Source organism: Ixodes scapularis, unplaced genomic scaffold, assembly GCF_016920785.2.
Source record: "Ixodes scapularis isolate PalLabHiFi unplaced genomic scaffold, ASM1692078v2 PGA_scaffold10__122_contigs__length_95168666, whole genome shotgun sequence".
Taxonomy (NCBI): domain Eukaryota; kingdom Metazoa; phylum Arthropoda; class Arachnida; order Ixodida; family Ixodidae; genus Ixodes; species Ixodes scapularis.
The window spans coordinates 62,073,923-62,085,085 of NW_024609836.1; positions in this window are offsets into that span (position 1 = coordinate 62,073,923).

Consider the following 11,163-nt stretch of genomic DNA (forward strand, 5'->3'; position numbering starts at 1 on the left):
CGATTGGCAAATGAAGTGATCTGCTATTTTGCCCCAACCCAAATATATACGTCTTAATTCCACATGGCGGCCGTCGTAATAGAACAACGCAGTGTCTAGTGTTACGTCCGATGGAACCTAAAATAAGAATTAGAGTTAAGCGCGAGACACATGCGCGAAAAAACCATCCGATCCGACGTCCGATCTGACAATACGACAGCCTGATCCGAAAAATTTGGTCGCATCAGACGTCGGATCGGCGATCCGACGTGCGTCCAACGCGCCAGATAGTTTCGCACGGCGGACGGATCGTCGGATGCGTCCAGCCAATGACAGCACAGCTAGCGCGAACGTCATGATGACATACTGGGTCGAAGGGGACGAATAAGAAAGCGGGACGGGCGACGGGAAGCCGGACGCGTGGATCCCGCTGACCCATTCGAGAAAGATGGCCCGGGCAAAGAATGCACGCGCGAGCGAGAACAAGCTCCTAACTTCGCTCGTGTGAGTTAAACCGTCAATCTAGGACCAGAGATCTGTGAACGCGGACCTCCGCTGGCGCGCTTGGATCTCTTGGGCGGAGCCAGCCCGCTCCCCAAAACGTGACGCCCTCACGACGTCCCCGCTACCTGCGATTGGCTGCGGCCATCCGACCACCACAACCACCTCTGGACAGTCCATCGCATGCCGCAACGCCGTTCCGCCGTATAGCGACACGACCAAACAAGCAGCATCCGACCGTCGTATTGCCTGATCGGACGTCGGATCGGACGGTTTCGTCGTACATATGTGTTTCGCGCTCTAAGTCCGATGTAACTTTACCCCAAGGTTTCAAGTTACGTCCGACGTAACCCAATGTGAAAATTAAGGCCCGTTCACACACATGCGTCCGTAGCGACCGGAACAACCGGAACAACCGAAATGACCGTTGCAAGAGTCTGCAACCGTCAGTTGCCATAGCAACGGAGGGACGCACGCACGTGTCGTTCCCTACGCAAGGAGTTGGAGCGAGCTCAACTTTCCCCGCTGCTTTGGAAACAACCGAAACAACCCCAACGACAGACCAATCACAAGTCGAGGAGAATGGGTCGCGCGCGTTGCATGCTGGTCGAGGGCCGGCTCCTTCTGTTTGGAAACATGGCGTCGGTGGTGATCGTCGACGTGGACGGCGTGGTGAAAGCTCATCGTTCCGCGTAAAAGCGCTATCCTTGACTGTGAATTTTCGTCGTGTGTCCCTATGATAACCTAGCACGCATTAGAAGGGAAGATCGTGCAGCGATATCGTGGCGGCACTCTCAAGACAGCAGAAACGCCCGTGCCGTCGTGTTTGTTTACTTCGACTACAGTGGTGCTTTCTAAGCATTTGTGTCCTCGAACATCGCCCGGATTTCTTATTTGGCGCATTTTATGCGTGTGCTCAAGTTCAAGGTATTACTGGCGCGTACCGTGCAAAGGATGCGAATTTCACGCGCTTTCATCACCGGAGAAATGTTTTTAGTGTTAGCTATCCTGAACTCTCGCAACGTCTATCTGATCACGAAATCATATTTCTACGTTGCTAACACACTGATGAGATTACATCGTCTTTTATAATCGTACAAAAAGGCGTGTGGCGAGATTTTTACTATTGGCAAAGTCGTGTATGAGAGTCGTGATCGTCCAAGACGGCGTACTGCATCGTTTTCTTTTCTTTTTTTTTTTCGTCCATTGTACCCTGCAAGCCTATCATGAAAAAAAATATTAATAAAGCTTTAGGTTACAGAAATCTGTCTGTCTATACTCTGTTACGGTATCGAGTGGCAGTGCGTCCCTTTTTTAGGGGCGCCGCTGAAACTGCTGACGGTGGCGTAGAAGCGGTCGCCGTGCTGCCGACCCGCTGCGCTTGTTGCAGTGGTTGCAGGTGTGTGTACGCGCGGCGCAGAGCGGTCGTTCCGGTCGCTCCTGTTGCAACGGACGCATCGCGCTCGTTTTGCATGTCTGAACCAGCCTTTAAAGTTACGTCCGACGGAACTCGAAATAAAAACTAAAGTTACGTCCGACGCAACTTTACCCCAAGGTTTCGAGTTACGTCCAACGAAACCCGAGATGAAAATGAAAGTAACGTCTGACGGAAATAAAAGTTGAAGTTACGTTCTGTGTAACCTACGCAACCTTTAGGAATGTTACGCTTTACGGCCCATACATGACGTAAACACAAACATATCGTGAATTATTCCTACGTTACGTCCGATGCAGCATTCGTTAATTGGTTAAAATCGCAACTCCGCCTCTACCTCCAGGTACAGATGCCCGTCACATTATTTCTTTTTTTCCTTTCTCGTGTTTGCCCTATGCTCTTTTCTTCTTTAAGACGATTTCTTGCGAAGCTTTCTGAGAATAGCGGACGTTCGAGTCAATTATTAACAGAGCTAGAATGATAATGTGATACGAGTGTGCTATTTACAGCGGCAGAGTTTCCGGGAGACTTGTGAAAAACTGGCCCAGTGTTCACTTACCACTCAAGTCGCCACGCGCACTAGCTTTGGCAGTGTTTTCTTCGAGGGTGTCTTAAAGAGCTGTCTTGAGGGGGCCGCCCGGATGTGAGATTGACAATAGACCATTGAACTTTAGCCGTATCAACTTTGTTCTCAGCCGAGCCAGCAAGGGCTGCAAGCAGGTGTAACAAACGCGGCAGAGATAGCAAGAAGTGCCTTTGTATCGAAAAAAAATCTAATAAATTGTTATAAAGGAGGGTAAAAAAGAGAAGAAAAAAAGAATGTATACGTGACGGGGGGCATCGAATTGACAAAGCCCCAGCAGCCTCGGTGTGCTAGGAACACACTCCAGCTTTCTCAACAAAGCTGAAGGTACGGATAGAGTTGAGATTTTAACCGATTCACGAATGCTGCATCGGACGTAACGCAGTAATAATTCGCGATATTGTTGTATTCACGTCATGTATCGGCCGTAAAGCGAAACATACGCGTAGGTTGCACAGGACGTAACTTTAAGTTTTATTTCGGGTTCCGTTAGACGTAACTTAAATTTTCATTTGGGTTACGTCGGATGTAACTCGTAACCTTGGGGTAAAGTTACGTCGGACGTAACTTTAATTTTTATTTCGGGTTCCGTCGGACGTAACGCTGGACACTGCGCTATTATTTTTATGACAGCCTGCCGGCACAGCGCTGATGATGGCTAGAGATAGTATAACTCTACCCAAAAGATGGCCGACCGTGGCCACATTCCTGTGCATATACGCGGAGCTGGGCAAACGCGATCCAGAAAAGAGTCGGGTATTCACTGGACGCCATATTTGAGGGCGCTGTTTAGAGCGCGTGCTCAGAACAAGCTCACAGTAATATGCTGTCAGGACCGACAATCTTGATGGTGTGGAATGCACGTTGCGAAATAACTGAGGAAGCTCGCCGTCGGCACGCACTCGGCAATCGCGCACTCAACTACTGGTGACGTGCGCGACCGAAAGCGTCGCTGTGGTCGGCCTTCGACGATTGGCCAAACGCTGACTATGACGTCCGAAAAGGATTTATCATTGACGGAAATAAGAGGAATGAAAGAACTTTACCTTTGACGGTGTTGGCAGTGTTCCTTTGAGAGCGCAACGATTTCAAGCTTCCACCATGCTATTTACAAACACCATTGAACTCGTTGTTTGCAAGGTAATGACGTCACAAAGGGAAACCGTAGGGGGACGCCACTAAAAAATCTCGCCGCTAATGGCTGCAGGCCAGTGAATGCTCCCCTATTAGCGCCGAGATGTTTCGGTGGCGCCCTCGTTCGGTTACCTTTCGTGACGATATTACCTTGTGAACAACAAGTTCGATGGTGTTTGTAATGGGCATGGTGGAAGCCTGAAATCATAGCGCTCTCAAAGCAACACAGCCAACACCAACAAAATTGAAGTTCTTACATTCCTCTTTTTCTCCCGACGAGACATCCTTTGCTGACATCATAGTCAGCATTGGGCCAATTGTGGTGGGCCGACCACAGCGACGCTTTCGATCGCTCACGTCTTCAATAACGGGAGCGCGTGTTAACCCAATGCCCCGCTGCCTAAACGCCGCTTCGCGACGGCAGTCTGCGGCGGCTCATTAAAAAAAATGTGAAACCACTTGGCCCACCCGTAAACGCCGCTTCATGCCCATGTCCCACTAGAGCGACAGACAGGAACAAAAGACAGCAACAAGCCTCAAGCCCATGCAGCATGCCCGCGATGGTACCTTTGGCAAACGTTTTGTCGTTCGGTGCTCGTGAAGTAACCGTGAGCGATTGCCTGCCTGCCAAAGATACCCTCGCGTGCATGATGCTCGTGTTTGAGCATATCCTCCTTTATTCTACAAAGCCTCTCAAATCGCGAAAGACTCTGGTTCGAGGCTTGTCGCTGTCGTTTGTTTCTGTCTGTCGCTCTAGTGGGACACGGGCATCACGGCGGCCGAACCTATTCGCTCGCGTAGCGATCAACTTGACAATCGACGAACCCATATAACGCCAACCGACAAAACAAGGAGAAACGGAACGTCACGTGGTCCTCACCGGCAGAAATGCGTGACGTGGAGCGGTGGCATGACTGGAGTGTAACGTGACCCCCCGTTTGATGCTGTGCAGAGAGCGAATCCTGTGAGATTCATTCTCACGTGTTCCATCACTCGGTAGATCGGGCTACATCGTCGCACACGCACATAACCGAACCGAGTAGGAACCACAGCCTGCGTAACAACGCCGCAGTGCAAGATTTTCTACGTCACTTGCCGGAGGCTGGCGCGGGACACGGCCACGAGTGCTGTGCGTCAGTGTTCGGGCTGGAGAGAGAGAGAATAAACTTTATTTAATCAGTTTTCTGAAAGGGGGGGGGGGGGGGGGGGGCCCTCAGTCCAGGGCTCCTCTGGCCTTCGCCGCCGAGCGGGCCCGGTCCACCAGCTGACGCAGGTCATCCAGGCTGGAGCTAAGCAGCACGGCCTCCCATTGCGAAGGGGTAGGGTGTGGGATAAAGGGGATCGTGGGGTTTTGTTGGCATTCACATACTGTGTGGTATAGGTTGGCGTACGTGCCGCAGAATGGGCATTCTTTAGGGAGTTCTCGTAGATCGTTTCCGCCATCCCGCAACGCTCCTCCGCAACCCGCTACGAGATCCGGGTTTCTACAGCCAAGGCCATCGGCGCGCAGGCGCAGTAGCGGCGTCTTCGTTGCAGAGGGCTTAGCGGTGGGGAAAACGCGGTATACGAAAACTCCCTTTGTTATATTGTTCGCGGTACCATCGGTAAAGCAGACTTACGGCCGTATTCATAAACGGGCCTCGACTCGACACTCCATCTCGACTCACGGGAGTGGAGGAAAGCAGCTCGCCTCCACTCGAGGAGCCATCGGATTTCACAGACACGCCTCGGCGTTTCCTCGGCTGAGGAGCTCCTCGAGAACACTTCCTCCACTCGAGGAAACTCGAGGAGACGTGAAAGGCGTCTGGTTACGAGGTTGTAGCAAAAAACGAAGTTGAAAACAATATTGTGGTGTGAGTTATGAACATATTAGTTCATTTTATTTGAGGGGACACATTTTACTAACATTGAATTGGAAGTCTACAAGAATTCTGCTTCGCAGCGTGCATGTTTTATGCGTTTGAGCCGGTTTTCGGACAAACAGCCACAAGCGTTCCCCAGTCTGGCAGCAGCGGTGGCCGCTTTCCCATAGAGTAATCTACACAAGGGAAAGATTGGCCACTCAAGCCGTTTCGCGGCCGAGCGTTTAGTTTTCTCACCGACCGCTAAGGGGTGCCAGTGTGCCAAAGAATGAAAATATTTCGTGAGGTTTGTTATAAATAAATACTCAAGTTTTATTTTTATTATATTTAAAATTGGTGCAAGTATCATAAAGGGTGAAATAGGTTTTGTTTACTACATTAGGAAGATCACGTGATGTACGGGCCAGTTCCGGTTCCTGCAGTTGCTCTGAGAAAGCGGCTGGAGTGACTGGAGCGGGACGGACGGACGGACGGACGGACGCGTGCGTAGACGGCGTGACCGCAAGGTGCCTGACACCTGTCAACGCGTTTTGTGTTGAGCACATGTGAGCACAGCGAGCAGAATGTGAGCACAACGTGGATATTGTCTGCGCCTAACTGGTTTCTTCAGAAGGTAAGACGTTTTCTCATTTCTTTGTTATTGCTTAGTCGCGAGCAAAACACAGCGTGCGCAGACAAGGGCAAGAGAAAAGAGCGAACTGTATCGTGTCCGTTTTTCTTACCCGTTATTTGCATGCTCAGAGCTCCAACAGACGCCGCCAAATAAACCTCAGACAGCAGGCGGCTTTCGCGTGTGTGTTATTATTGTTACATGGACTGCGCTATCGCACTAAGAGCTACGAATATTTGTGTTTATATCTTACTTATTTTTTTCCTTCTCAGATGCCCTCCGGTTGCTACTACGGTAGCTACTGCTCTGTCGCATGGTGCAAAAGCAACGGTAAAACGCACAAGAAATCCGGTTAAAGGTTTTCCGAATCCCACGTGACCCAAGGTAGGTTGGCGTGAGCTCCTTCTTGTCAATAGTTCCTTGGAACCATTTGCATACTTGAGCATACAAAAAAATCCCAATAATTTATTTTTCTTCCCAATATAATTAATTACTAGAATTCGCTTTTAAATCAAGCGCTAAAGTTGACTGGATGCCTAAACTGTAACGTGGGGATTTGGGCTAAGCGATCTCAGGTCATTTATACTAATTTTAGTACTGGATTACCACTTTGTCTTTGAAGATAAAAACTGACAAATTAATCTCATAAGACAAAATTGTTAAGGAAAAGAAGCAGCCCTTGATTCGTCTCATACATAGCTTGAATGTATCGTTTTTAATGTGGCTCTAAATTTGAGTTATAAAAGCGCTGCTTCATGGTGGGGTGAATATTGCTCTCTACTGATACCGTCTTTTCCTAAAGAAATGTGAATGTGCACCTGCTGTTAATTAGCTATAAAATGACCTGTTGTTGGGCGAGTTGGTGAACGTTAGAAATCATGTTTTTTGTGCGAAAGGACAAACACAAGGGAGAACAACAAGCACAAGCGCGCTTGTGCTTGTTGTTCTCCCTTGTGTTCGTCCTCTAGCGCAAAAACCATGATTTTTTAGTTGAGCTACTTTTGCACTACTCTGGAGCAGGGACCCAAATTTGTCTGTGTGCGTTGAGACATCCAAAGCAAACCTGCCAAATAAAAATATGTCCCCATCGCTTGCAAGCGGAGCCAAAATGTCGAAGAGAGGGTTGCAGATTGGCACCTGACATTTTGTTCCAAAATGTATATTTAACACATCGAAAAACAATATATATTCCAGGTCAAAAGCTTGGCTCGACTATGCCAAAAGGTACGATCTTCTTGGAAAGTCTGCTTCGCAACTCTATGCCACCTATCGCCGTCTGCAGTGATCACTTCACTGCAAGAGATTTTATGGACCCAGGGCAAACAACCTTAGCGCGATCAGCTGTGCCTACTGTTCGTCCTCCCATAAACTGGGAATCTGCAATAGGTGATTGTAATAATGTGTTTCCCTTATATACACAAAGGTATAAGTAACTTCTCTATGTAGGCTAATAAGCCCATTCTTCCAGGTTCCACTCAGGCAACCAGCTCGTCTGGCCCTTCACTCCCGTGCAGCTCCGTCGCAGCGATCCGTGCTGTGCTTAGTAAGAGGTTATCTCGTCATGGTGCACTTCTGTGTCTAATAATGAAACCTTTCCAGACCAGGCAGATCCCGACAGACTGCAGAATTCACCACTCCCATGCAGCTCCGCAGTAATTTACTCTGCAGCACTCGGTAATTTAGAGTTATTTTAAAGCACCAGCCTGTGCCTAATATGCGCACTCTTCCAAGTCCCACTCAGGCAACCAGCTCGTCTGGCCCTGCACTCCAGTGAAGCTCCGTCGCAGCGAGCCGTGCTGTGCTTGGTAAGAGGTTATCTCGTCATGGTGCACTGCTGTGTCTAATAATGAAACCTTTCCAGACCAGGCAGAGCCCGACAGACTGCAGAATTCACCACTCCCATGCAGCTCCGATGTAATGCACTCTGCAGCACTCGGTAATATAGAGTTATTTTAAAGCACCAGCCTGTGCCTGGTATGCGCACTCTTCCAGACCCAAGTCAGGCAAACAGCTCTTCTGGTCTTTTCGCTGGCCACTGGGGTCCAGGTCAACACTGTAAGTGTCCCATTTTGCTTTCGCCACTTTTTGAAACATATTTGTGTGAACCTCTATAGCCAGTAGATAATACAATCTGTCCCAGAAGGATCAGTTTAAAGAATTCGGGGTCTCTTTATAAGCTATAGTCTTTGCTTCGTGTGTGTGGCATACCGATCTAACCATTTGTATTACGAATGACTGGGGAGGTGTGGGAAACTGGAACACACATATCAAGCGGAGGTTTCAAGAGAATTCTTCATGGCTGCTTTTCGTTTTTCATGCTATTTCAGCCTTTTGAACTTGCAAGGTTATCAAGGATTTTACGTGAAGACATTTAGTACAGAACATTTTACATGACTAGTAAAAGAATAACGTAATTGGTGGTCAGACGTTTCACTGGCTTTGAGAGTGCTTAAATGGTAAAGCACAAGAAGAAAATTCAGGCTTCACTCCACACCTTACCTGGTATGCTACTGGTTAGTGGTGCTTGTACTGGTTAAATCGTATCGCACTTATTGCAACTGTTTTCAATCTCACTGACTTGTTGCCATATTTATAGCTGCTCCAAACCATCCTGCACCTGTTTGCCGCAAGCTCACGAAAAGGCCCGAGGGCGTTATCAAGCGACTCCAGGCAAGAATTTCCAGCCACAGAAAGACGATAGCCAGACTGCGGAAACAGCAGCTGAAGACTCCTCAGACAGCTTCTCAAGCTCTGGAAATAATTCGGCCTCATGTTTCTGAAGAGGTATTTCACATCATATCATCGCACGTAAAGAATAGGTCGAAGGGCAAGGGGAAGCGATTTCCACTGTGGCTGAAGAAATTTGCGCTCCATCTGAATTTTCATGGACCGCGGGCATACCAATTTATGTCTTCAGTGTTCACGTTACCATCTCGGCGTTCACTACGAAGTTGGCTCGCCAATGTCAAAATGACGCCAGGTATTATTCCAGGCATCATGTCATCAATTGCGTCAAAAACAAAGTCATGGAATGAACGCGACCGCATTTGTACCTTAGTGTTTGACGAGATGATATTGAAAAAGAACTTGTCATATGATGTGGCGCAGGATGTTGTCCTCGGATTTGCAGATGATGGTGTTGAGCGAACTTCCAGTATTGAAGACAGATTCCAGGTTTTCCTCCTCTCTGGAGTTTCTAGGAGGTGAGTGCAACCTGTAGCATATACTATTGGGCATACGTCAACACCATCTTCTGTAACTCGTAACCTGCTTATGTCATTGATTGAGCAGCTGAAGGACATTGGCATTACTATCAAAGCAGTGGTCTGTGACCAGGGTGCCTCCAACGTAAGTTTAGCGCATCAACTTGGAGTGTCTGTTGAGCAACCATTCTTCAAAGTAAGAAATGAAAGTGTCTAGTTTATTTTTGATGTCCCGCACCTGATAAAGACCACCCGTAACAACCTGCAAGCCCACAAGCTTCACATCGGGAGTGAAACTGTAGACTGGAACTACATTGTGCAACTTTACCACTCCAAGCACGAGATGCGACTACCAGTACCCCCGAAACTGACAGACCGGCATATTTACCAGAAACCTTTCAGTAACATGAAGGTGAAACGTGCGACTCAGGTCCTCAGTTCATCAGTATGCGTTGCACTTTTAGCTCTTGTGTATGCCAGACAGCTCCCTGAGGCGGCCATGTCCACGGCATACTTTTGTGACCGCATGGACAAACTTTTTGACTGTCTTAACAGCTCAAGACCAAAAAAATTTGAACAAAAGTTACGCTATGCGATTAGAAAGGGCGACACTGAAATCGTTGATTTCCTTTGCAACCAACTTCCATGGGTGGCAGCCTGGAAGTTTGAGGGTAGACGGCAGCCACAAACAGTCACTGGGTGGCAGGTTACTATCAGGGCCGTCCTCACGCTCTGGGAGGATATTTCTGAGAAATATAACTTCAGCTTCCTTTGACACGGCAACTGCAGCAAGATGCCCTCGAAAATATTTTCGGGCAGATGAGGCAGCAACACGGCTGCAACACCAATCCTAATGTGTATCTGTTTACTTGTGGACTGAAGCACATTGGGATTAGGAAGCTCCTAAAACTCTCGGAAAAGGAAAATGTTGAAGATGACAACACTAACCTCCTTCAGGAGATGTCCCCGTTTTCACTAGAAACAACCTCAATCGGTGATGCCGTGGAATGTGTCCCCGTGGACGACTTCCCTCCATTGGACGATATTTCGGAACTTGCATCAAGTAAAGACTCTAACATAATAGACGACTCTGCCACCTATTATGTTGCAGGATTTCTAATCAAGCTGTTCCTGGAAAAACGTTCACAGGGTTGTCTCTGTTCTGGGTCACTGAGGGAAGGGTCTGACAACTTGAGCTGGCCCCACCAGTATTTTACAATGCTTAAAGCCTTTCATATTCCAGAAAAGATGTTTGGCAACTTAACTGTGCCTTCGGAGGCTACTTTCACTTACATTCAGAGCCTGGAATCTCACTTTATGTGTGTTATAGAAAGCGTAGCACACCTGCGCAATGTCTGTGATGTTTTGTATCACCATCTGTCGCGTATTGGTTTTTTGCATTCATGCTCCGAGGAGTGTCAGCGGAGGTTTTTGAACATGTTTTGCAGGGTGCGGTTGTGCTGGCATGTGCGCTTTATTAATCGAAACTTGGAAAAAGTTCGGTTTCATTCTTCTTTTGCTGGCGCTCAACTCGACAAGTTCAAAGCTTAGTATGGTATGGTGTTTCAGGTGCCTATGTAAGAACGATATTTAATTGGGTTTTGCAGTTTGCATGCCGATTATATTTCTGGCTTTTTTGGAACTTTATAATGCAGGACATCGTTTTTTTATATACGGGATGAGGACGTTTTGTAGCAAAGTGACCTTTGATGGGTGCGTGCGTGGAGTATATGCCGAACATGTCCGATATGTTAATGTTTTAATCAATGTGCCTTGTATATCGACCAAATGTTGTGTGATTACTTTGGTAACCGATTTTTTGTATATTTTTATTACCTAACACTGTTAGGTGGTTT